The sequence below is a fragment of the Amblyomma maculatum genome, chromosome 5 (assembly GCF_055883805.1).
Source record: "Amblyomma maculatum isolate TAMU_Amacu chromosome 5, ASM5588380v1, whole genome shotgun sequence".
Taxonomy (NCBI): domain Eukaryota; kingdom Metazoa; phylum Arthropoda; class Arachnida; order Ixodida; family Ixodidae; genus Amblyomma; species Amblyomma maculatum.
Genome location: NC_139348.1, coordinates 114682183 through 114709025, shown reverse-complemented (window position 1 = coordinate 114709025; position 26843 = coordinate 114682183). Strand labels below are relative to the sequence as shown.

Sequence of the window (26843 nt, the reverse complement as noted above, 5' to 3'; positions counted from 1 at the left end):
CTTGCTGTGTAAAACGGCTCGATTCATGATTTATGGTAGCGTAACCTTCCTCACAAATGAATCCTTACATGTATAAACGCGGAGCGCACTTCGAAGTCATTGTCTGCAAGCGAAAAAGGATAGAGACGAAATGCATATTTTCGTAACGTTATGTGTAACTAACTGATCTCCGACTCAACTTTTCAACTACTCTGATACATCTGCCTGCCTTCTATAAAAAGCCACTACTGCTTAGTGCACGTCATTGTTGCAAACGTAACAGGTTCCTTACTGATCATCCACTGTTTGTGTCCGGCTGAGTAAACATTCCTTGAGTTTTTAACTTCTGTAAAAAGTAATTTTTTTTGCTCGTTTCTGTCGAGCGGGTGGCAAAATGTACGTATTTCAGAATGCCTTTAGCCAGGCTGCACTTCGCGCTCGGGAAAGTATTTTTATTGCTGTCAGCTGGATCGCAGATTGTTTTTATGCTCATAGCCGCTTATATTAGAGTCACTACATAAGTGCGTTCAGTGACTAGGTGACATTACATGGTTTGTGCCACAGACGCCAACAGACAATCTGAACCTACTCAACAGCAAGTCACGTCTGTGTTCCTTGAAAGCATCGTCCCTGGAAAGATTAAAGACGTTAGAGTGAATCCTGCAGTATTTATAACTTTAAAACTTGAGCAAATATGCAATATCATGTAGAATCTCAGCTTAAGCCTGATCGTATAAACTGTATCATTCTTGAGGGATCGTGTTTCCATTCCTAACATTCATATTAATAATTCCATAGGCTTGACCGTGTTTAAAAATCTGCAGCAGCACAAATGAAATTCAAAATTGGTTCTCCTACAGCCGGCCGCACACAAAGTGATCGCTACTTGTGAGACTCTAGTGAATATATTTTCTAGAGCAGTCACAGCAGCATGCTACTGCGCTGTATTCTTCGAGTTTGCTGCACTTCTTAGACTTAAAGCACGCACATTCGTCGTCAGCTTGGCATATACATCCAGAGGGAACTGCAACGATTTGGTTGTTCTAACCCTGAGGAGCACATCTGCTTCCTAACAAGCTGCCGGAATGTATATTTCTTTCTACGCGCTACTCTGACCTAATAGAAATTCGTTTCTCGAACCTTTTGTCTGGTCTTCACTGGGCGATCACTTTTTATTAATAACGTAATCCCATGAGCAAAACAAAAAATCATCTGTGTGGTGTAGTGATGGCGCAATTGATCCTCTTCACAGCGGAAAAACGATTCTCGTTTTTATTTTGTATTACCATCACAGGACACAGACTACCACAAAAAAAAAAAAAAAAAACTAAGTTCTATTAACTCGAGCAGGCGCATTCTTTTGAAGTGATTTTTTCTTTTGGCGCCTCTTCGGGCCGGGGATTTTAGTGCACACTTATGTTCTTATTGAGTATTCCGCTCAATCTCGAACTATAACTTTCGAGCACATCAGAACGGAATAGCGTTTTGTGCCCTTCACCTTGTACATCTGTTTCACTACACAGTTTTTGAGAGACAAATTAAATAAGTAAAACATTTCCGACACTATATTTTAAAGATCACTTTATTGTCAGTCTTTCTAAAGCCAGAAATGACTTATGCTTTGTGACTCGGCACGTTTTCAAAAAACAAAAGAAAATCTGTAGCGTAAATGCGAGTAATTGCCCCTACGAAGCTACATTTATTTCCCGAAGAAACGCTAATTTTTCTCTCTCACGATAGCTTTCGAGAGAACTATTTTATTCCAAGTGCTGCAGAAGACCAGGCCGTTTGGTATTATAAACCCTACATAAACAAAGCCATAGGTTTATTTGTTCATGAAGTATATCTGAATAACACTTAGGAGGGCTACGTGGCATATTTTCATTATGCGAACAGCCGTCTAAAGTTACATTGCAACGCTGTCACCACAAAGTAGTTACTAAACCGTTTAACGCAGAACGATTGGAAGTCATGGTGATTTTCGAAACCTGGGCAACTATATGTATTGCTGTCGTCCTGCCTCTTCAGATTGCGAACTCCTGTAAGTCTATATTGAGCGCCGCGAAGTCACCTTTGAAGAAAACAGGCGTGCAATAAGTACATGCTTTGTGAAATTTGGAAGAGCTATCAAGTTTCACGACCAGATATAAATCCAAATCAAGGTTTTATAGAGCACCTTCACATGACAAAATGTTTCCTTGGGCATCGCCATTATCACAAATAGATACAAATACAGCCGTTATGGTCAATGGATCACAGGAGTATACAAAATACTTCGCTTTGCCTGTGGCATGTTCTCTTGACCGTAACCGCATGTCTAGAAATAATACAGTTTAATTGCGCAGTTCGCAAACCTGCGGCATGCAAAAGTTAAACCATATTTCTCGTTTCCGTCTCAGTTGCTATAATGCTGGATTTTATACCTTATAAACGGAACGCAGAAGTCTTTTGGTGCTGAAGCTGCAAATGCGAATTGACGAGTAAGCTAGCAACAAGAAGTTATCCTAATATAATGTATTTCCGTGGAAGCAGGTTTATGGTCATCAATTTCTCCTAGCGTTATTACTGAACATGTAATGCGGAAGAGCATTTGTTTGGCTCCTCAAACATCATGTGACAGATAGTATTTACTTATGTGGTACGAGAACTCTTAGGTACATGTTCTCATTCTTTTTGTTAACTGTGCAAAAAACCGTAAAATCGGATAATTTAGCGATAATCGTAATGTCTCACAAATAACAAAAAAATAACTTCACTGTACACATTAATATAGGTTAAGACAGTTGTTTTTTGAAATAATAATCGGAAGGCATTTTTTTATCTGTTGCAAGGTGGATGCGCAATTCTATTCCCAAAGACTGAGTAATCTCAGATTACAGTCTCAGTATATCTATGTTACCCTTTCTTCGGCCGCAAATGCATTTTATTTGCAACCTAATGGATTCAGGAGACTGCATGGTCCTAGGGACTTTATAAGACTCGATACGGGTAGAAACCTCGCTGGCCGTGTTGTCACATGATTGAAATATTAACTGCGCGCACAACTGCGGCCTACCCCGTTGCTTATTATTTAGAATGGTAACCGTGCTTAGAATGGTAACCGTAAAGGGACACCACATGCGCATGTGGTGTCCCTTTCTTATCTGTGTCCGTTTCCGTGTTTCGCCGTCGTTCAATTCCTACAATTATATACCTGTCTATCTAAACATGCGGGGCTTGTTTCTGAACCAGGTACCAGGTTCGGCGTCTTTGAGTATGATATAAAGCAATATACATTAATGAAATTCACACAACTTAAATGAAAAGAAGAAACCCCCCCCCCTCCCCAACCCACACATAAACAAAATATATGAAATTTATGATCGTTAAAAAAAAGTAAATTGAAGCTCTCATATAAGAAGACCAAGTAGAACAGTACTTCCATACAAGCCCCAATTTAGGTGGAAATTTTAGACCCTAGATTTTAAAGAAATCTAATTAAAGTGCCTTGAGCTTAATCAGTATTGGATTCTGCCCAGAGTTTATAATCACTCCATGTTTTTTTTGTAATTTTCAGTTTATCGTACGGCAGCTGTAACATTTTACTAATACCTTAAAATCATCTAAGTAATAATAACTTGAATAACTGATAACCTGAAGTGTTCCTAGTATTCATTATTGTTCCTATATCTCGGTTCATTCAAGTTTTGGTTGCATAGATTATGCTTTTAAAATTCTACTACGGGGTAAATCCCTTTTAAGTGTAAGCATTAAAGGGCACTGTTTTCAACATCGTATGAGCAGAAGTGAATCCGTGGTATTACGTTCGAATGAAACAAGTTATAAGACAATGAAAGATTGCGCTAGATAGAGGATGAAAAAATATCGCTTGGGAAACATTTGGTACATGAGGTGCAATCACCTATTGATTCAAACCTAATTAGCTAATTAGACATTTAATGGCCAATGATATAAACTCGACGTCCAAAGGGAGTCACGTGGTGCCCGAGCTCCATAGGGTGTTACGTCATAGTTTGCCGGGAGCCTTTTCTTCCGCAAAAATGCTTAGGCATTCCCCCAATGCGGGTGCTGCAATTTTCGCAACTGTTTAATATGGCGACATGTCCCCTATAATTGTTTATCAAACGTATATATGTATTACGCTAAAGCTTTATCTATTGTTATTCTAACTTTTTCTGAACGTGTGTCTTGCAGGCTACACATCAAGACCGCGAAAGCCAGAAAGTTTGGAAAAAGGTGCGTAACATGATTATGCTAGATTGCTACATAATTAACCAGTGGCTCCAAATACAATGGTTCGCAATTCATTTTGGCAGAAACAGAGACACAGAACTGTGTTCTTATATATGAAAGCGTCCTACGAGGATTTTTAAGCATATTTGTGTAATGTTATGGCGGTTTATGAAAAAATAAACAGTTACGAAACCAGAATAGTGACTGACATTACCCCTTTGAAGCTTTGTCCTCATTTTCAATGTTTATGTATTTTAAGCGAAGTTGGAGCTTTATCAGTGCGGAGAACGTTTAGCTGTAGCTGCCCATAATCGAAATGGGCGAGTATATATTGAAAAACAGTGGTGCTTGTATGCTTCCGCAGGGTGCATTGACATTAATTAACAGAAGTTCTCATTACCCATGCTCTAGTTGAGCGCGCTTTCATCGCTCAGAAAGATTATGACAAAACTTATAAAAGCGTCTTCTCAAACATATTTGCGTTAGCTTCCTTAGTAATTAATTACGCTCTATCGTGTCAGTTGCCTCGTTCACTTTAATAAATAGACAGAAAAATTCATAAATAGTTTCTTAGGCAGCCAAAACAGAAGACAGGTGTAGTCGCACTGAAATTAACTCGATATTGGGCTGACTTGTCCCCTCAGATAACTGAACAACTCGGCGGCGGCTATTGCAACAAAAGAGCTCGCTGGTCGTCGAATTGCGAATGCCGTCCCACCGACATAAAAATCAATTTAAAGGTGACGAGGAAACATCTACACAAAACACCAAATGGTGACTGTCACATTAACCTAGCACACTGCAGAAAAATACGCAAGTGATCGGAATATTGCAGACACCTTTCGGCTCATCTTGAGCGACAACTAATGTGATAGAGCTACGTCTCGCGAATACGAGTAGGAGCAAATATGCATATTTGATCTCCGCCCACCTAACTTTCTGCCGCCCCCTGGTACGCTTTCCTTCCTTTGGAATCCAGTTTGTTACACTAAGCGGCCATCGGTTACCCTCTCTTCGCAATACATGTCCTGCCCATGCCCATTTCTTCTTCTTGATTTCCACTAAAATATCAGTAACTTGAGTTATTTCTCTGACCCACTATGTACGCTTCCTATCTCTTAATGTTCTCCCTACCATATTTTGCTCCATAGCCCTCTGAAGTGTCCTCAACTTAAGTAGAACTCTCTTGGTTAGCCTCCATGTTTCAGCCCCATAGGTGAGTACAGGTAAGATGCAACTGTTGTAAACTTTCCTCTTGAGCGATACCGGTACGCTGCTAGTCATAATCTGCGAGTGCTTGCCAAATGCGCTCCATCCCAATGTTATTCTTCTTATTATTTCCTTTTCATTGTCCGGATCTCTGGTTACTACCTGTCCTAAATAGACATATTCACCTACTACTTCCAGTGCTTCGCTACCTAAAGTAAACTGCTGTTCCTTCCGGAGGCTGTTGAACATCACCTTAGTCTTCTGCATTATGATTTTCAATCCTACCTTTCTACTTTTCCTGTCTAGGTCACCAATCTTTATATACAGTTCATCTCGTGAATTACTTAGCAAGGCAATGTAATCAGCAAATCGCAGATTACTGAGGTATTCTCCATCTACCCTTATCCCTAACTGCTCCCAATCTAAGTCTCTGAATACTTCCTCTAAGCAAGCTGTGAATAATACTGGGGAGATCGTGTTTCCTTGCCTAACAACTTTCTTTATGGGAATTTAGGTACTTTCTTTATGCATGACTATGGTTGCTGTGCAGCCACCATACATATCTTCCAGCACTTTCACGTGCGGCTCGTCTGCCCCCTGTTTCCTTAGTGCCTGCATCACCACCGATGTTTCAACTGAGTCAAATGTTTTTCGTAATCAATGAATGCTATGTATAAGGGCTGGGGTGCAACTTTGCTGCAGAAATTGTTCGACTCGCCTAATTGTAAATGGCCACCTATCAAGCCCCATACCAATCAACTCTTCTGTGAAGCAAGGCTGTCCGATGTCTCCACTGCTTTTTGCTTTTTACTTGGAACCACTTTGCCAGAGTGTTTTACATAACAGTAGTATCCATGGCTTCCCTGTCCTTGGAAATGAGGTGAAAGTGCTTGCATATGCGGATGATCTTGCGTTTTTCTGCGCTGACAAACCAAGCATAGAAAAAGGTATATCCAGCATAGAAGAATTTGGTGTTGTTTCTGGTGCTCAGATGAATCACTCCAAGAGTTCCGGCCTTTGGTTTGGTTCGTGGGGCTCAAGACCACCCCCATATGCAGGAGTTGAATGGTCATGTGTGCCCCCTAAATACCTAGCCGTTCCACTGCATGCATTTAAGTCAAGTTCAAATTACTGGAAAGAGCGCGTTCCAGTAGTCCAGCGTTATGCTAATACATTTGTCCCCTATCGGCTTTCAATATTCGGTCGGGCTCAGGCCTGCAACATGTTTTTGGCGACAAAACTTTATTATGTGCTTCAGGTCCTCCACTGTGCTAGGCATTACATCCAGCGTTTTCACCGAATATTTGCGACGTTTATTTGGTCATCCAATTTTGAACCGATTCGACGTCATAACCTATTCAGTCCTTTTGTGTAGGGGGGCTCGGCTTAGTGCATCTGTATGTAAGGTAGTTAGTTGCCCGTTTCTTCTTTTTTCTTGATTGTTCAGATCCGATTATTAGAGCATTTCTACAAGTTAATTTCATGAATCTGCTTCCCGACTTAGTGGTTTCTTCAGATTTTACTGACCGCCCGCAGTTACTAGGATTTATGCAGGAAGTTTATGCTTCGGTAAGGTTTTTGACAGTACGATTCTCGAATGAGTGCTTATATTCTGTTTCGCGCAAGATACTATACAAGAATTTGGTAGCAATGCTTTTTCCGCCACCACTGTATCGTTCTTTATACTTTGTTTTAAGGGTCATGCAGTGTTAAAAAGGGTGCGCAAAATGCAGATTTCTCCTTGCACGAAAACATTTTGCTTTAAATTACGCACCGAAGCTCTACCCGTTAACACATGACTCCATAGGAAAAATATTTTTGTATCTTCAGTAAACTGCCGTCTGTGTGATGTGCCTGAAACAATTTAGCACTGTTTCATTATTTGCAAAGCCGCAATTGTTTTTTGGGATGTGCTGCAAAGAACTCTAAAGAAAAACTGTTCTAAATTCGTACTGTGTGCGGTATCTTGCTGTTACAACATCTGATTACGAACCATATGACAAGTTTTTCCTTATTGGACTTCATAGCTTGTGGAAGACACGCATTTCGGATCGTAACGCTGAACCTGTTGTTCCACCTAGACTCCATTTTAGCAGAATGATGCTGCAACTGAAGGACACTTATGATGAAATTGACTTTCAACCTGATTGGTTTCCGCTGGTGACACGGTGCTTATCTTTGCCTGCCTTTTAAAAAGTTGTGTCTTCTGTTGTGCATCTCAGCAATGGCTGAGGGAATTGTAAATAGTCTGCGTACATAACCCTTTCTGTATTATAAATACCATGTCAGAAAAAAAACAACGAAAAAGCGGTGGCCTTGTGGTAGAGCATCGTATTCGGGAATTCGGGTGGTACCGGGTTCGATCCCTGGTGCGACCGGTTACACCTCGGTTTTTGAATGAGTACAAGCTTTCCCCAGGCCTGGTGCTCGGCTCTTCTGGGGTGAAATGCTTGGGAAAAGGGGTCACGGCCCAAATAGTTGCGCCGATGTGGCATTGATCCGTACCGCCATCGGACAACAATAAGTCCGCCTCGCGCGGCAAAAGCCCATTATGTGGCCCTTTTTTTTACATTTCTTGAACCAACATTTTGGTTCATGGCCCCTTTTCCCAAGCATTTCACCCCAGATGAGCCGAGCACCAGGCCGGGGGAAATCTTGTACCCATTGGAAACCGGTGGGTACCCGGTGGCACTGGGGATCGAACCCCGTACCTCCCGAATGCATTTTCTATCACCTGGTTGATGGCATGGATATTATCAATAGTAGAGTACCGTTTCCGAAAACCTGCTTGATCGTTTGCTTGATTTAAGTCCTGATTCTATCAGGACTGATCAGGACAACCTGAAGGTTGTCCTGATTCTATTAGCGATTACCTTAGTAAATACCTTATACGTAACAGACAGCGTAACGGCGTCCAAGCCCGAACTTGGTCTCCGGGCCTGCACTCTGCGTCGCGGCGTCACAAGTTGTATCGTCGGTCGTCAGTATGTTGCTGGACCTTTTGCGCAGCCCTATAAGGTTGGAGGCGAGGTCCTGGTTCTCCTCGCCGTTTTTTTTTTTTTTTTTTTTGCGGCAGCATTGCACCGACCGTCGTCGTGGTCTCCCTGCCGTATAGAAGATTTAAGGGGGGGGGGGTGTTCCGGTTGTCTCCTGCACAGCCGTAGTATACGAGAATATTACGTACGCCGGGGAGTCCCGTGTATTGTGTATGGCGTCGATGTACATGATTTTGGTTTTCGTTTTTTGGTTCACATGAAGGGAAAGGCGCAGTAACTGTCACACTTGCTCTGTGGACACCCGAACCGCGCCGTAAGGGAAGGGAGGAAGGTGGGAATGAAAGTGGAAAGAGAGAAAGAGGGGCCGTAGTGGAGGGCTACGGAGTAATTTCGGCCACCTGGGGATCTTTTACGTGCGCTGACATCGCACAGCACACAGACGCCACTTTATTTCGCCTCCATCGAAACGCAGCCGCCGCGGTCGGGTTCGAACCCGGGAACTCCGGCACAGTAGTCGGGCGTCTTACCACTGCACCACCCCGGCGGGACTATGTACATGGCGATGATGTCTGTGTTTGTTTTGTTGCGGGGCTGCGTAAGTATGTTGGTCTGGGGATAGTAAGCGGCGATGTACATGGCGATGATGTTTGTGTTTGTTTTGTTGAGGGGCTCCGTAAGTATGTTGGTCTGGAGATAGTAAGCAGTTGTCCGCCCCGCCGGGGTGGTGCAGTGGTAAGACGCCCGACTACTGTGCCGGAGTACCCGGGTCCGAACCCGACCTCGGGGGCTGCGTTTAGATGGAGGGGAAACGAAGAGGCGTCCGTGTGCTGTGCGATGTCAGCGCACGTTAAAGATCCCCAGGTGGTCGAAATTACTCCGTAGCCCTCCACTACGGCTCCTCTTTCTCTCTCCCATCTTCCTCCCCTCTTACGGTGCGGTTGCGGTGTCCACAGAAAACAAGTGAGACAGTTATTGCGCCTTTCCCTTCCTATAAATAAATCAGTAAATATAAATAAATCAGTAAGCAGTTGTCCTACAACCCAGCGTAATATTGCTCTCGCAATAAAAATTCTGGAGGGCACTTTGGATCACTGAATTGCGATAAGGCGTAAGCCATTATAGCGCGGTGGATCATAGCCCTCCACTACGGCTCCTCTATCGCCCTCTCTTTTTTCACTCCTACCTTCCTCCCTTCTTTTACTGTGTGGTACATGTGTCCGCGTAGAATTGTGACAGATACTGTGCCTTTTCTATCCTGTAAATTTGTTTCTAACGCCTAATAGGCATCTGGGTCTTATTCTGCTTGCTTTGTGGCGCAGCGTTCCAGGAAGGGGCAAATGAAAGGCGCCGCACTAACGCCTGGATCGAACACCTGTCTGGGTCAGCTTCGTACATGCATGAATCGCTTAGTTACGTTGTCTGGATGTGGCCAGTCATTAGTGCTGCTTAGTGACTAGTTAGTCATTAATTAGCACATGTTAGTGACTAAAACGCCATCAGTAATTAGAACTACACCAATGATGTACCTCGTCAGATGTGATGTAGGAGCGATGCGACCACGGCTCGGCCCCCGCCGCGGCGCGGCCACCGCCATATCGAAAATGCGAATTTGCGGCCAATGTAGCTACGCTACAAAAATAAGAAAAACCTCTGAAGGAAGAACTGAGGGGGAGCCTGAGTTCTCAAGCCGAGCCAATAATTCCACTAGATGAGTTACCTTAGTCTGGGCTGTGCGGTCATTTTGCTTCCGAAGAAGGAAAACCACTGAGGGGGCAGGAAGACGATGGGGAAGAAATTAATTGAACAAAGAGTGAAATAATGCTACCTTTGGTTTGAATTTCTCGACCTGGATCCGGTCATTCCGTGTCCTGAAAAATAAAATAAAAGCGGGAGTAGGATAAATTAAAATGCGGTATGTATGATGAACCAGCTATTAAAGCAGGTCTGATGCTGGTAGGCGTTTCTTCAAAGGCGACAGGAATTCTAAAGGATTCTGATAAAGAATGAAGAAGCAGGGTATTAAATATCAATATTTCATACGATTTCTCCATAAGAGACCTAAAACAAATGTCTGCAGTGCGAGGTACGTGCATTACGACAAAGTTGAAAACACTAATTTGGCCTTCTGTGTTGGGATTTTATGTTGCGTTAAGATTTCAGCTGGGATGTCCATAGCACGATATTTAGATAATATAATGTGAAAGAGCGTTTATAATTTCAAGTGCAGAATGTTAACTTCGAGTAAGGGTCTTTAAATGGGAAGCATATTCATGCTTGGGTCTTTAGAATATTGCATAATAAGTTAACAGGCAATTCATTTTTTTCATATAGAAAAGAACTTTTTAATACGGTTACGCCCATATGTTGGAACCACCGGCATCAGTCTGATCAGGAAGTTTTATTGACAACAAATAGTTTATTATCGCTGGCTTAAGTTAGTTTTGGGATGAATTGTTACACTGGAATTGATGTGTTTCGTTCGCTTGCTTCGGATTCTCATATTAATATTTTTTAAATATTAGGATTCATGCGCCTGTTATACCATACATGAATGCAACGAGACGCGCTCAGGAGTAATCGATTGCAATGACTTAAGCTCATGAAAGCAAAGGCGCTTGTCTGCAAAAAGGCCAATTTTAGTTGAGTCAGCCATTGCAACGACCGTATAATTAAAATGCCTTGCCTCGTCAGAGCCGTGAAGAGCGTTGAGATTTTTGAAGTGAATAAAATATGTTTATACAGTCTAGGCAATCCGAAGTTTGTATACAGAACACTTTGCAGCCCTAGTTACAGCATTTGTTTCCGCATGAGTCTTCCGCATGTCCCCATCTATTGGCCTCTATGCTTCCAGAAAAATCCGAAATATCTTTATGCATGCGATAGGACCACAGAACCCGTGTACGCATCGAAATTATAAATACTTTTATTGCCGAGCAAGAAAAATGTAAAAGCACGTACAACAAAAAACACACAGAGCAAGCCTTGAGAAAGTTGTGAGCTAATCAATGTTCACCCTTTCTATCGCACACTTCTAAAAAACCCAAATGCATGGGTGCAGAGTGCGCACTTTCTGACTTTTCTTAGAACTCATATCTCAGAAATGATGCATTTTTGAACAACTTAGCAAAACAAAAATGTACACTTCAACGCACGAGAGTCTAGTAAATATACAAGAAACAATAGTAGCCCAAGCAGATTACAGTGTAGAACTTCAGAATCTCCTTCATGGTGACTAGATAAATTATATCAATGAAAACAAATTTGATGCTCTCAAGGATGTATGCAGACAATCAGCTAGATATAAAAATATCCGTCGGGTACTGCTTGCTACAGGCGTATTCACCGGCTTCAAATGATTCACTGTGAGCAGGTTCCTGATATTGCCCCGACATCAAAATAGCTATTCGCGCGCAAAAAAGCGGAAAAGTTTACGCTGTTAATTGTCTTTAAAAATTGAGCAACTATGCAATATCATTTAGGTTCACAGTTTAAGCATTAATGTGCAAACCGTATCCTTCTTGTGGGATCGTGTTTCCTTCTTAACATTCATTACAAAGATTGCATATGATTATCTTTTTTTCTTAAATTCCTCAACAGCGCGAATGAAATCCAAATTTTATTCTCCTGTATCAGGTTGCACACAAAGAAATGACTACCTGTAAGGTTGTGAATAGCTTTTCTCGAGCAGTCACAGCAGTATGCTACAGCATCTGCATACTCTGAGTTGGCTGCACTTCTGAGAGAGAAAGCGCGCGCGTTTCTTGTCAGCTATGCATAGACAGCGAGAGGGAACGCCAACGATTAGTTTGATCTAAACCTAAGGAGCCCGTCTGCTCTCTAATAAGCAGCCGATGTGTATATTTCTTTGTATACGCTATTCTGCTTAAATAGAAATTCGTTTCTCCAACCTTTCGTCTGGTCTTCACTGGCCGGTGACATTTTAGCAATGACGTAATCCGATGAGCAAATAAAATCTTCTCTGTGGCATAGTGGTGACACAATTGATCTTCTTCAGAACGGTTAAAACGATTTTCGTTAATGCTTATGTTTTGTATTACCATCATAGGACACAGTTCAGTTCAGGCGTTCAGTCGTGTCCGACTCTTCGTGACCCTATGGACCATGTCACGCACACGCTTTCCGGTCTCTCACTATCTTCTTAACATCACATAACTTCATCTGCAGTGCCTCGAGGATGCCATCTAACCATCGCGTTCGCTGCCTACCCCTTCTCCGGCGACCCTCTACCTTTCCCAACATCAAATCTTTCTCCAGCGACTCCTCTCTTCTCATCAGATGACCAAAGTAGCTGAGCTTTAACTTTAGAATTTGACCCTCCAATGAGCAGTCAGGGTTTATGGTCGACAATATCGACTGATTGGATCTTCTGGCAGTCCAAGGAACTCTCAAGAGTCTTCGCCAGCACCACAATTCAAACGCGTCAATTCTTCGGCGGTCAGCCTTTTTCACAGTCCAACTCTCGCATCCATACATCACAACTGGAAAGACCACACTTCCACAAAACAAAAAACGAAGTTTCAATAACACGAACAGCCACCTACTTTTGAGGAGATTGTTTCGTTCGGCGCCTCTTCAGCCCAGGAATTTTAGTGCACGCTTTTATAATTACTTAGTCTTCCACTCATTCTTGAATTTTACCATTCAAGCACATTAGAACGGAATAGCATTTTCTACCCTTCACTTTTTACATGCAAAATAAAAATGCGGTTTGACAACACAGGTTTGGAGAGACGATTAAAATGTGTGAAAAAGTTCCGAAATTATTTTGTAAAGCTCACGTTTAAGTCTGTCTTTTTAAAGCCGGAAGCGAGTTATGCTTTGTGACTAGGCACGTATTGTAAAAAAATAAAACCTTAAGCTTAAACGCGAGAAATTGCCTTTAGGAGGTACATTTATTTCTTGAAGAAACGCTGTTGTTCACATCGCACAAAATCTTTCGATATAATAATTTTATTCCATGTGCAGCCGAGCATCAGACCCTCACCAGGATAAGCAGAGCACCAGAGCAGAGCACCGCAATAAAGCCATAAGTTTTTTTCTTCATGAGGTATATCTGAATAACACTTAGGAGGGCTACGTGGCATATATCCTTGAGGTCAACAGCCTTCTGAAGTGCCATTGCAACGCTTAAAAGAACTTTTAGACGGGCTAGATGGTTTTCAGCTTCAGACGGCATTCTTAGCGCAAAAAAAAACACACACACACACACCCACACGAGAGAAAGGAGGGACACGGGACAAGCGCTTGTCCCGTGTCCCTTCTTTTCTCTCGTGTGGGTGTGTGTTTTTTTTTTTTTTTGCGCTAAGAATGCCGTCTGAAGCATTGCAAACGCTATCGCCTACTGGACACTCACTTCGGTGGTGTCCTTATTTGCATAAAATAGTTACTGAACAGTTTCATAAAGAACGATTGGATGTCATGATTATTTTCGATACCTGGGCAACTATATGCATTGCTGTGATCCTGCCGCCTCAGATTGCGAACTCCTGTAAGTCTATATCGCGCGCCGCCAAGTCACTTTCGTAGCAAAGAAAACAGGCATGCGAGTAACTACGTGCTTTTTTGAAATTCGGAAGAGCCATCAAAATGCCATGACCAGATATAAATCCACCTCAAGGTCTTATAGAGCATCTTCACATCACTAGATGCTTCGTTGGGTATCACCTTTATGGCAAATAGATACAAATATAGCCGTTATTGTCAATGGATCACATATGTATACAAAAAACCACGCTTTGCCGTAACAGCTTGCCTTGCAATCATACAGTGCAATTGCGCAGTTCACAAACCTGCGGCATGCAAAAGTTGACGAAGAAGTGTTAAGGTGCAGAAGCTGCAAATGCGAATCGACGAGTAAGCTAGCAACAAGATGTTATCCTAATATTGTGTATTGCCGGGGCAGCAGCTTTCTGTCATAAATTTCTTCTAGCGTTAATTCTGAGCATAGAATGCGGGAGAGCGTTTGTTTGGCTCCTCAATCATCATGTGGCAGGTGGTATTTAATTATGCTGTAAGAGAATTCTTAAATGCATGTTCCCGTATTTTTTTGTGACCTGTACACGAAACCGCTTCAATTTTATAACCTACCATAAAATCGGATAATTTTGAACTATATGGATTGCCTCACAAACAAAAAAATGCGAAGAGCTTGACTCTGCATATTATATTAGTTTAAGGCGGGTGTTCTTTCAAATAACAATCGGCAGTGTTTTTTTTTTTGGACTCTGTGGTCGCACATTGCAGTCTCAGTAAATCTGTTACTCTCTTCGGCCACAAATGCATTTTATTTGTACCCCAATGGATTCAGAAGAATGCATGGCCATAGTTGCTTTAGATGACTCGTTTCGAGTAGAAACCTCGCTAGCCGTTTCATAACATGACTGAAATACAAACTGCGTGCACTACTACAGGTTACCGCACTGCCTATTATCCGTGCTATTTTCATGTCATTTCTTGAGCTGTACTTAATTTTTCTGTCACTTGTTTTTTATATAAGAGTCGTGCGGTACATTCGGGCTAATAATCAGTCAGTCAATGAATCAATCAACAATTATTTCTTCAGCAATTTGTATAGAGTTGTACACAAGTCTATCTAATCACGCGGGACTTGTTTCTGGACCAGGCATACATATTTTGCGCATGATATAAAGGAATATATATAATAAATAAAATCACATGACGTAAAAGAAAAAAAAATAACCCACACATACTCATAAAGATAAATTTGTTTTACCAGTGTAAAAAAAGGAAATAAACATCTCATATTAGAAAGCCAAGAAGAACACTACTTCCATACAAGCCCCATTTTAGATGGCAAATTTAAAGCCTAGTTTTAACAGAAAGATATTTAAAGTGCTTATTGCTTAGTCAGCATTGGTTTCTCTACAGAGTTTGTAATGACTCGATGTTCTTTTTCTGCATTATTCAGTTTATTGCATGGTAGCTATCAATACCTTAAAATTCTCCAAGTAATTTTGCCTTCAATAACTGATAACCTGAAGTGTCCTAGTATTCACTGTTGTTCCTATAACTCGGTTCGTTCAAGTTTTGGTGGCATAGGTTATGATTTTATGAACTCTACTATGTGGTAAATCACTTTTACTGTGTAAGCGTAACGTGGCTATGTTTTCAACGTCATGTGACCAGAAGCGTGTCCGTGGTATTACGTTTGTATGAAACAAGTTATAAGAAAATAAAAGATAGCACTAGATACAGGATGAACAAATATTGCTTGGGAAAAAAATTGGTACACGCGGCGCAATCAATTAATTAGCCAATGAGATAAGGTCGACGTCCAATGCTTATGCATTCCTCCAATGCAGGTGCCGCAGTATTCTGAAATGTTTTTTGATGGTGACATGTCGCAGATAAGTAGTTATCAAACGTAATTATAGATTACAATATTGTTATTATAAATTTGACGAAACGTTTTCCTCGCAGTCGACACATCGCGGCAGCGACAGCCTCCAGATATGGAAAAAGGTGCGTAACAAAATTAAGCACTGCTTTAAATAACACTGTTTCGCAAATTATTTTAGCAGAAATTGAGGCACAGATTTGTGTTTCAATATATGAAAGCCTCGCACGACGAATTTTAAGCATATTAGTGTAGTGGTCTGGCAGTTTATGAACAAAGGAACAGTTTGCAAACCAGAATAGTGACTGACATTGCCACTTTGAAGCTTTGCCATCCCCATATATGTTTATTTAATTCAGACGAAATTGGAGCTTTATCAATGCGGAGAATGTTAAGCAGTGTCTGGCCCAGATCCTAAATGTACGATTATATATTGAAAAGTATTGGTTTTTGTATGCTTCCTTGGGGCACATCGACGTTATTTAACAGAAATTCTCATTACCAATGCTCTAGCTGCGCGCCCGTTTTTCGGCCAGATAGATTTTTAAAAATTATAAAATCATTATGAAAAAATATAAAAGCAGAGTATGAGAAAAAACGAGAAGAGAAACTAATTTGAAAAAAAATATATAAATGCATCTTCTCGTACCTATTTGCGTTAGCTTCTTTAGTAATGAATTATACTCTACTATGTCGATTGCCTCATTTAGTTTCTTGAATGGACTGAAAAGTGTATAAATATTTTTTTTCATGGCTAATATTGTCACGTTGATGGTGACAGTGCTGTGAGCAGTAAAACAGAAGACAGGCGTAGTCGCACTGAAGTCAAATCGATATTGGGCTGGCTTGTCCCTCAAAATAACTGAACAACTCGGCTGCGGGTATTGCAGCAAACTACCTCGCTGGTGGTCGAATTACTATTTCCGTCCCACCGACAAAGATTCAATTCAAAGACTGCGAGGAAACATCTAGACAAAGCAGCAGATGGTGACTAGCCGAACCTAGAACATTTAAAAAAAAGACGGGAGTGACCGGAATATTGAAGACAAATTTCGGTGCATTTTGCGCGACAAAATATTTTATAAAGCTGCCTCTCGCGACAACGAGCTGGAATAGACAAGGTATAAAGAATTAATCCGCGTGCCGGCGGCTGTCAAAAAACAATCAATGAAGATTTGAATGTTTTGTGACATTACTCCCCCATACAAAGGCAACAATGCAATGACTACGCAAGGTAAACAAAACATTACATATTAAAATAACTTTAGAGAGCGTAATAAGGTTTGAGGCGCACTGCATGGACGGCTTCTGGGTGCATCCGGCGCAGTTGGGATGTAGACTTGCCGTCGAGGATTACCTCGCAGCCAAGCTATCCGATGCTGCATCCAAGGACACGGTATGGTCCGAAGTATCGCCACAAGACCTTTTAACTCAATCCCCAGCGGCGTAATGGCATCCAAACCTACACTTGGTCACCCGGCCTGTACTCTGGGTCGCATTGTCACAAGTTGTATCAATGGCATCCAAACCTACACTTGGTCACCCGGCCTGTACTCTGGGTCGCATTGTCACAAGTTGTATCAATGGCATCCAAACCTACACTTGGTCACCCGGCCTGTACTCTGGGTCGCATTGTCACAAGTTGTATCAATGGCATCCAAACCTACACTTGGTCACCCGGCCTGTACTCTGGGTCGCATTGTCACAAGTTGTATCAATGGCATCCAAACCTACACTTGGTCACCCGGCCTGTACTCTGGGTCGCATTGTCACAAGTTGTATCAATGGCATCCAAACCTACACTTGGTCACCCGGCCTGTACTCTGGGTCGCATTGTCACAAGTTGTATCAATGGCATCCAAACCTACACTTGGTCACCCGGCCTGTACTCTGGGTCGCATTGTCACAAGTTGTATCAATGGCATCCAAACCTACACTTGGTCACCCGGCCTGTACTCTGGGTCGCATTGTCGCAAGGTGTATCGTCGGGCGTCAGTGTGTTGCTGGTTCTTTTTCGCAGCCGGTCAAGCCATCGGACTTCCTCCTCACGCTGAATGATGGAGGCGAGGTCCTGGTTCTCGTCGCCGGTTGTTTGCGGCGGCTTTGCATCGAGCGTTGACGTAGGCTCCCAGCCGTATACCAGCTTTAAGGGGGGGGGGGGCGGGGTTGCTCTGGTTATATCCTGCTCTGCCGTGTCATACGAGAAGATCACGTACGACAGCATGGAGTCCCAGGGATTGTGTGCGGCGTCAATGTACGTACATGACGATGATGTCGGTGATCGTTTTGTTGAGGCGCTCCTTAAGTATGTTGGTCTAGGGATGGTAAGAAGTTGTCCTCCGGTGGCTCCTTTGACTGCAAGGCAAGATGGCGTTCCTGGGCTACGAAGTAAATGCAGTTCGTCTGTCCATGATGAGCACTTCAGGAGAGCCGTGTCGCAGGAGAATTAGCACGACGCAAATCTTAGCAACTTCTGCTGCGGTACCGTTGGGCACTGCTTTCGCTTCGGCGTGGCGGGTCATGTAATCTGTTACCGCGATAATCTTTTTGTTCCCCTCTGATGAAGTTGGGAAGAGGTCGAGCAGATCCATCTCAACTTATTGAAAAAGCTTATTCGTGAGCGGTATTGGGCTCAGTAGACCAGTGGTCTTACTGGTTGCGCCTTGCGTCGCTGACACCCGTGGCACGTTTTCACTCAATGAGCAATGTCGGGAAGTGACTGTAGCCAGTAATATATCTCTCGTATCTTGTGCAATGTGCGCCAAACCTAAGATGCTCTGCTGTCGGCTCATCGTGCAGTTCCTGCATAATCTTGTCTGAGGTTTTTGTGCACAACAAGAAGCTTCGCGGGTCTGTTGCCTGTGAAGGTCTTCACGACGACGTCATTGTTCATGATCAATAATGATAAATTACGCGTTAACACAACAGGAGGAGAAGCGATGTTTTCTTTGAGACAATGAGCTAAATCTTTGAACTGAAGAGGCAATCACTGCAGCTGTGCAAACCTGCTTTCGTTTAACGGTCAAAGAAACGGTCTTCGTCGTCGCCTTTCGGCAGCCCGTCAACGCGAGCTCGTGCAAGGAATTTTCATCGGAATACTTGCGGCCAGATATGCAGGCGACTGTGATATTGAATTCTTGAACACGCACGCTCTACTGCGCAAGGCGGCCGGACGCATCGGTTTAGTTGGCGAGCCAACACAGAGCATGGTGATCACTTACAATCTTGTATGGTCGTCCGTACAAATAGGGGCGAAATTTTAATATTGTCAAATAATGGCAAGACATACTTTCTCCGTCGTCGAATAGTTTGCATCAGCTTTCGAAGGGGAACGGCTAGCGTATACGGTAGCTGTTTCCTGTCCATCTATGTTTTCCAACGCTGCTCCCGTCATATATGTTTCTGTCTCTGCGTTTTTTCTATTTTCCCAAGTAGAGGATGGGACAGTAAGCGGCGGTTGAGTTTCTGACAGCGGCATTATGCGACGATTCCCAATTAAAGGTACTTAAGCCTTTTAAGCTACGTCAACGTTTAAGCTACGTCGAGTTGAGGTCGTTGTGTAGAAGGTATACCTTTGCCCGTTGAACACTTGATAAGCTTGAATCGGAGTTTGATGATCGTCATATGTTCATTTAGAAAGTCCATGCCCAAAATAACGCCGCCGAAGCACTGCTTCAGGACCACAAATCTCGTAAGATGAGTGTGTCTACTCACTGTTACTCTTGTCTTGCATCGTCCCAACAGAGTAATGAAGTTACCATCAGCGGTGTGAACAAGCGGGCCATCCCGTCGTTACTTTCCTTAGATTGGAAGGAAATTGTCCACTCACGACTGAATAGTCGACTCTGGTGTCTACTAGAGCGTTGACTGTGCGACCGTCAACAGCATGTTCAAGGCCGTTTGTTCGCGTCCTAGCATTGCACGTGGGCCTTGGTGCCCGATCTTGGCTCTGTCGTTTATTGAGGTCACGGCCATGGCACACCGTTGTCAATTCACTGTTCGGAGTTGCCGGATTGAACTCTGATCGTGTTGTCATCGATGCTGTCACCATACACAGCAGCGGTGTCAGTTTAAAACCCAAACCTGTGACCGTTGCGGTCGTCTTTATAGGGTGCGTCATGGTAAAAGCGGTGCTGTATCTCGTTGGCGTCGGCTGGGGATTTTTGTCTTTTCGCCATTAAGTAACCCCACCAGCACGCACTGATGTCTGTAGTTTCCCCTGCGAGGGCTGGGGACCTTCCTTGCACTTAAGCGCGGCCCGGTTGCGCAAATCGATGTTGGACGGTGAGGGGGAGAGTTACATATGTCTTCTGGTCTGATCGATATCCTCTGGTCGCTTGCAAGGCCGGGATCATGGGGCGTTGCAGGTGAAACCACGCAGACCGAAACGACTGCACGGACAGTGACGGAAGAAGTGTCCAGCCTCACCAAAATAGAAGAATAGTGGTTGGTGGTTAGATGTGCTCTAAGCATCGCACTTCTTGGCGCTTGAGCTCTACGCAATGACAGCTCTGGATTGTCTTCGCCATGTATATTAGCACGATTTAAGGTCACTGAGCGAAACGCAAAAGATAGATAATTTTCTTTTGTGCAAAACTTTTTCAGGCTATCATTGACGTGGCTCTTTTATCTGATCGTGCACCGTAGATCACCGTTATTTTTCGCATTCTTTTTGGTCACTTCAATTGGACACAATATAGCTTTCGAGTTTTATAGTGGCGGCTTGTGGAGAGCATTGGTGGCGAAACCAACTCCATTACGCACCATGGAGCAAAGCCGACAACAAAATAAAGAATACCACACCCCAGGCACGTGCTTCCAACTGTTAATGGAAGAAAAGGAACAAATTCAAAACTCCTCGACCCGCCGTGTGTACAATCCTTAATCACTCTCAACCCTGGCGGTAACAGGAAGCAGCAAATAACATGACTAATCATATATGACTAAACTCTTGAAACAAATGTAACAAAATATCATAGACTAATCATAGCAATAGCAGTCAGTAAATCATAGCAAGAGCAGTCTCATACATTTGAAAGAATACCAGTGGAAATCTAAAACATAAACACAAAAGAAAAACAAGTTAAAGTAACAAGAACAAAGGTGCCACCTGATCGCGATGTCTTCCTAGATTTGCCACATTTGAATTTGAATTTGAAGTTGCCATATTTGTCGGAAGAGCAGGCATAGAGCTCGAAGGAGGGTGAGAGAAATGAGACAAAGATCGCATGATGTATGCAATGTTGTGAAGCCAACTCCTCTGGCTTGACATTATGAATTATTCTATTCAGTATTATTCTATGTTCACACGTCATCGCCGATGGGAGAATAATATTCGCCAACCTATGCTATGATGTGTACATGTTGGCCAGCCGTCGTAGCTCGTCAGGCAATATCGAGATATAATTACAACATGGGTACAATACTACGACATTGACCAATTTACGCCAAGATATAGCCGATGTGTGAAGGCCATCTATATTGGTAGGAAAATATTTTCATCGTATGCAATGATGTGTGCAATATTGACCAGCTATCAGAGTTAATCTGAAAATATAAACCACAAAAACCCAAGATGTATGCGATGTAACAACGCAGCCTCTAGTAGCTTCTAGTTTCTACCAGTAACATGAGGCGCCCCCCAAATGTCAGTCATTGGTTTTCTTCTATCCTTAATATGTACTAATGAGATAACCAGGTATGTCTCCAATCACATCTTTATGTTTGCCAATGACTGTTATCTGTCGCACAATTCATAACCTGTGTTATCACATACCTCTTGAAAACGACTTAAATATATACAAGAGTGGTGCAAGAAATGTGTAATAGAACTTAACTCCAAAATATGAAACTGGTATCATTTAGTCGCAAGCATCACCCTTACTTGTTTCCCCATATAAACACATATGTTAGGGTTGCTTTACCTGAATTTTAAAATATCTGTACGTAACACTGAGAAACGATCTAACATGGAACGTGCATATCACTAGAAAAATATGATCTCCTAACAGAAGTTTTCTCTTCTTAAAACACCATCTGTGACGTTCACGACGAAATCTATATTTACTAGATTGCAAATAATTTGTTTACTAGTTACCGACATCTAGTAGAAATTAAGAAGAAGAAATGGACATGGGCAGGACATGTAGTGCGAAGAGAGGATAACCGATGGTCGCTGAGGGTAACAAATTGGATTCCAAGGGAAGGAAAGTGTAGCAGGGGGCGGCAGAAAGTTAGGTGGGTGGATGAGATTAAGAAGTTCACAGGGGTCAAGTGGATGCAGCTAGCACAGAACCGCGTTAAGTGGAGAAATATGGGAGAGGCCTTCGCCCTGCAGTGGGTATAATCAAGCTGATGATGATGATGATGATGAAATAATTTGTGTCGTTTAAGCTGGAATATACCTCGCCCATCTGGTGCCCTAGGCATATGTAGCTAAAGAATTCCTTACAATGCTTTCAGAATCGGAGAACGAGATTGATTCATTCGTGACCCTTGCACAACATCAGCATATTATCCTCACAAGGGAGTCCGGTTTACCAATCCTGGCTTGTAGCCATCGATTCGCAAGTGCTTACTTGTCTCACATGTCTTTTAAAGTTCACCTTATCTCACACGCTACACAAATCCTCCAGCAAGCATTTCGCTACGCATCTGTTATACCCTACAAGTTGCCCGGCCACGTTCCCGTACTACGAGATTTGCCGCATCATTCCCCCCATCAGGCCTGAACCGGATCGCCCTTCCACATCATGCTGTCGTAATCATTAGTCCATCCACATTTTCAGTCGTGTAGCTGTTATCATTAACGGCATAAATTGTAACGTTTTTACTTTCTAAGTATTTTTCCTGTAGGCTTATGTGTTACCCACTCCTTATGTAATACCCCAACTCTTGGCCGCCTTTAAGGTAATAAACTGAAATTGCAAGGGAAAGGGAAATATTAATATTTACAATGTAAGCTTATTACCAAAATTCACAGGCCTTTTTGAACGCAGAAATTAAGCCAATACTTATGAACAATAGGTTTCCTGAGGTGTCTTTTTCAATGACCCTTATAGTGGCTGGTTGAAAATCTAACCATTGTACTGTTCATTGTGAGTCCAGATTCTGCGGATGAATATATATAGCCACGAGCTGACATTCCTCCTAATATCTCTCTTCGGTCTCCTAAGGGTAGCCTGAGAGCAATGGTTGCTAGCACTCATTGCTAGGACTGGTGCTGAACATTTTGCTGACTAAGAAACGTCTTCAAAGTTTACGAAGGCGAAATATTTCGGTGCAGTTTTTGCTTAATGTTTTTCGGGCACGAACATCAATATAATAATTTCGTCACTCTTTCTTTCTTTCTTTCTTTCTTTCTCTTTTTATTTATTTATTTATTTATTCAATACTGCCAACCTTGTACCGGTCCAAGCAGGGTGGAAAGATAGCAAAAAACAATAATAACAAAAGTAATAAACATCAAAGTGTGGAGAAAGGCAATAATGAATCGTTTCAGTCGGTTACTGTGCGACGAAAAAATGGAAACTTGAATAAATCAGTTCGTGTGAAATACGGCGTCAGCGAATTAGGATGATGGTGGCGCGTATGCCTTGATGATAAAAGCGACAGATAGGGTGAAGGGTTAATAGCTAGGTCTCGATTCCAAAGCGCGGAAAGAAATTGCAAGCGTAAATTTTTTCTTCGTTGCTCAAGACGTTCAATACCATTAACCTGCATTAATTCAGAGGGTGAGTCATACGGAGAAAATTTAGAGTAAATGAATCTCACAGCTTTTCTTTGTACCTTTTCTAAATGGGTGATATTGTGTTTAGTAAACGGGTCCCAAACAACTCAAGCATATTCGAGTTTCGAAAGAAAACAATTCTTCTTGGTTGAGGGAAATTGATGTTTTTTGCTTCGCGCTAATGAATTTTCTCCGATATTAGCGCACCTACAACCACCGCGTGGCAAAGATTTATTTAATATCCTACAACTTGCACTGCCCTGTGGCACCTGCGGGTATATTTTGACTGCTACTAGATATATACCGCACAGATTGTTCACGACAACCGCTTATTTAAACTCTCACTCACCAACAGCTATTACCTCTATCACCTTAAGTGACTGCCATTTACCTTGCTTCCTAACTATTCTCGCCTCACCGTCTAAATGGTGTCTTGCCTATTCTCAGTTTATTATCGTTAACTCTCTGATCGTGAAATGATGGTGATCTCCAATTATCGTTTGACGCAAGAAAACAATTCCCTTTCCCATCGCTGGCATAGCTATGCTCGAGGTATTCATAGATTTTATGGTTACCGTTACCTTTATCGCGCAATTATGGAAGGTGAGAAATGTGAAAGCTTGACTATTTTCTAAATCAACTAATTTATTTTATTGCATTGAAATGCCATGAATTTCAATCGCAACAACAGCAGAGCTCCAAACATGAACTTCATCTTCTGTTATTCTTTTAATTCCCGTCTCCGCTGTAAAATAGCACATAATTTGCCAACAAACCCAAGAGTATCTGCTACAGCTGTAAAACAAACAAAAAAGAATACAATATGAACATAAAAGTATATCGTCAAACATTCACAATCTCATTTTAATAAACAATTGATGAAGTTGGCAAGAGTATATTTATTCTTTTTTTTTTACTTATACTTCCTGCGTAACAAAAAAATATGAAAGCAGACATTTATTTCGTGGATGAGAGAAATAACGTTGATTAGAAATGGTGCTGGTAGTTTTTGTACCTTTTGAATTAAAGCATAATGCCTTCAAGTATGCACATATCCGCCATTTCGCCATGCTTCTAGCTGTATAGGTTTCATTACTAGCAATATCAACTTTATATTGAAATATGTCCTTCGCCTATACTTTATATATAAGAAATAGTCGATAATAACGAAGATTATAGTTTGAGGCAAAAGGTTCGTTCAGAAAATATGTTCCAAACAAACCAGAGGCACTCTCAATGTCATGGCTTGCTCTGTTTAGGTGAGTGCAAAACATAGCCACAAACAGTATACAAACATGAAGAACATAACGGAAGCTCCGCATGATGACGTGACGGAAGTTGACAACCAAATTACTTCTTTTAGTAAACCGTCTTGGGTCAATGTTTAGCGCGCCTACTTATAATGGAAAACCAACTAGCCGTCATCACAGCATTGCTTACCCCTATTTTAGCGAAGGTCTATGTGAAGCACCAACATTTTGAGCTGTTTCCTTGTCGCAGGCGAGTAGCGAAACCCCAGGCCAGTAATATCAAAGCTAACTCACATTCAATTACGTCCCATACTCTTATATTGTTCCCTCATTCCCGCAAGTCTTCTGCTGCCCTGCCTATAAATCTTCCAAGCTCTTACTGTAGTTTATAGTCACTTAGTTATCCAACGTGACATCTATATTTTTTGACACCCGGGCTCATTACCAAGTTTGCGGCTACAGATGTTATAGCGGTGCGCTTCAGGGGAACTGTAGATGGCTCTCCTCGAAGGATGGAGATCTCAAATGACGTCTTCGTATGGACAAGTTCTAGGTATTAGCCCTGTTACTGAAGGAGACAAGTGCTTTGACAGCCGTTCCAGGTTTCAGCGGATACGTATCTTTCAATTATCAACCGACGTGTGCACAAGGATACCCCTGCGGGAAAGGCGGCGGGGTATGTTGATGCACACTTTGTTCAGGTACACCTTGCTCTGGAAATTTGGTGTACCCATATCCGGAGATATTTGCAGTGTCAGTGAAATTTAGTTAGACTAGGCAGTGGCTCTACCTCTCGCGGAAAACTCGTATAGGTATTTAATTTTCGAAAGCAATATCCGGAAAGATCAGTTTTAGTTGGTGGTGTCTTCAATTCCCCTCGTCCGGACGGGGGTTACTGGGGTTGTGTGAATCAACCGCGATGTTCCTTTTGCTTCTAGGTGTTAATACCGGTTGGCGCTCAGGTCTGTGCAGAGCTGTGAGAGACGGTTTTGCATGAAGCTAACTGCTGCATGTAGTACTGTATTCTATCGTTCTCGACCTCTTCTCACCTATATAGTATCCACTCTTGACGCCAGTTACACGGGGCTTGCATTAAGTGCCCTGTATAATGTAAGCATTACAAATGCATATAATAAGGTTTGCCTTATTGTTTCACGAGGTTACCATCACAAAGCAACTCAGGCTATGATAGACGCATTAGTAAAGCTTTGCAAATCTTTAGGCGGATTTTGGTATCGTTTACTGATCATTGACATCACTAAGTGCAGAGGCGTCTTGCTTCACGACTTCATCGTGGCGCGGTCGTCATGGCAGAGATAGAACCCATATCATCTGGTACAGCGTATGAGCTCCCTGGCTACTGAGTCGCAGCGGTGTGCCGACTCTTACACTAAATTATGTCAATGCGACATTGTCGTCTTAAAAAGGAAATATTTTGAGGTGTCTAATCGAATTTTTGTTTTTATACAAAGGCTATTTCGTTGTTCAAAATGCATTTATCCTTTAGGCGACACATAACGTCATTTATAATGTTCCCTAAAGAGGCAAATAATTATTTTTAATGGTTATAAATTGTGCCGCTACTAAGGTTCCTATGTTTATCGCGCGCAAAAGTATAAGCGCTGAAAGGACAAAAAGCGTCATATTATCTGAATCCTAGTTGTGGTCTAATATTTTCAGATCACAGCAGATGAAAAGAGCAATGCTAAGTGTGTCTGATAAGCACGAATATTTTACGCATTGCTTCTCTACATTTTACGAGCAGTTCCGTATAGATATCGCCCAAGTAATGACAACCTACTTTATGAACCTCGTCATGTTAATGGAGTGTGAAAGTATTGAACACTATGCTGTCATTTACTGCTTCTTTTACGTGCCTTGCTTTTTCAGGAGAGATGGATATGGATGACTGTGAAAAGTGCGAGTGCCCAAATGGCGAGCGCGAGTGCGTTTTGAACGGAGACAATTCCTGCTACTGCTCCGCCAAAGGCCACTACATGGTCCGAATGAGTAGAGGAAGCCGTTGTGTCACTCGGGACGAATGCGATCCTTACGATCCTGACGAATAA

General features: G+C 42.3%; 1 long non-coding RNA gene across 1 annotated transcript; it reads left to right on the top strand.

Annotated features, from left to right (window-relative positions):
* Window positions 1-259: 259 nt before the first annotated feature.
* Window positions 260-26843, top strand: LOC146189266 (uncharacterized). The gene is made up of 4 exons (XR_014707279.1): window positions 260-299; window positions 4174-4215; window positions 15879-15920; window positions 26665-26843. It is a non-coding gene; the product is annotated as an uncharacterized LOC146189266 (long non-coding RNA).